The following is a 1,093-nucleotide window of genomic DNA, read 5'->3' on the forward strand; positions in this document are numbered from 1 at the left end:
GAGAGTCTCCTCTATTTCTCTCCTCTATTCTCGCGCCCGGTCGCTCGGCGCCCCGGTCAGCCTTCGTCACGTATCAATGTCATTTCGGACGACGCCCAGCCGGCGTGCGCGCGGCGGAAGAGCCCGGCGGGACTGGCGGCCTTACGCGTGGCGCGCAAGGGCTTCCCGCTGCTGTCTCTCCTCTCACCGCTGGCTTTCGCGCGGCACGGGGCGAACGTCCAACGATCGCTCGTACGCCGGTGCGCGCTGCCGTCGCCCGGTCGCCGTCGTCGGCGACGCGAGGCGAAGCGCGCGAACGCGGGCGCAAGCAGTCTCTGGGTACTAAAACGACCCTCAGCCAGGCGTGGTCCGGGAATTGTATCCGTGGACCGCAATGTGCGTTCGAAATGTCGATGTTCATGTGTCCTGCAGTTCACAAGTTGACGCGCAATTAGCTGCGTTCTTCATCGACCCACGAGCCAAGTGATCCACCGTTCAGGGTAATCGCATTTTCCTTTCTCTCGCCGCGTCTCCATGGAGAACGCGACTCGAAGGTATACAGTCCCAACGTGTTTTGTATATCTACGCTCGCTGCCCACCGGGGACAGAGTTCTCTCTCCGTTCCTCCGGGGCGCGAGCGTGATGGCCCTTCGATCAGCCTGGCCGCGCGTCCGAGCACGCGCGGACCGCCGCCCCGTTTACGGGGGCTACGGCACGATCGGGACACCGGCGACGGGCCGCGAGAGACCCGTCCGGCATCCCGGCGGAAACGAGAAGCGTCCCATAGCGCGAGAGGCGATGGGCCGGGGCGGAAATCATTGAAAAACCATCGGGCTCCCGGCGCCAGTGGTTCTGGCGCGGTGCCCTCGAGAAGCGGCGCTCGTGCGCGCTCGCTTTCATTGTGTAGGTTACCACCGGCTCGCGCCTGGCGCCGCGCCTGAAGTCAAGCCGGAGGCTCGAGCAACGGGCGGCGCGCGAGGCGCCACGCTTCCGTGGAGTCCGCCGACCGCCGGGCTTCCACCGCCGCGAACACGTCCGTCGTCACCGTCGCCGTCGACGTTCCCTTTCACTTCGGAACGTTCGGTCGGCCGCGCTCGACGAACCCGTGTTCGGA

At 66.1% G+C, this 1,093-nt stretch overlaps 1 non-coding gene across 1 annotated transcript; it reads right to left on the minus strand.

Annotated features, from left to right (window-relative positions):
- Nucleotides 1–327: 327 nt before the first annotated feature.
- LOC148934671 (5.8S ribosomal RNA) lies at nucleotides 328–482 on the minus strand. Its single transcript, XR_016141203.1, has one exon. It is a non-coding gene; the product is annotated as a 5.8S ribosomal RNA (ribosomal RNA).
- Between the last annotated feature and the right edge of the window lie 611 nt (nucleotides 483–1,093).

Source organism: Pogonomyrmex barbatus, unplaced genomic scaffold (assembly GCF_055798465.1).
Source record: "Pogonomyrmex barbatus isolate J1 unplaced genomic scaffold, ASM5579846v1 scaffold87, whole genome shotgun sequence".
Lineage (NCBI taxonomy): Eukaryota > Metazoa > Arthropoda > Insecta > Hymenoptera > Formicidae > Pogonomyrmex > Pogonomyrmex barbatus.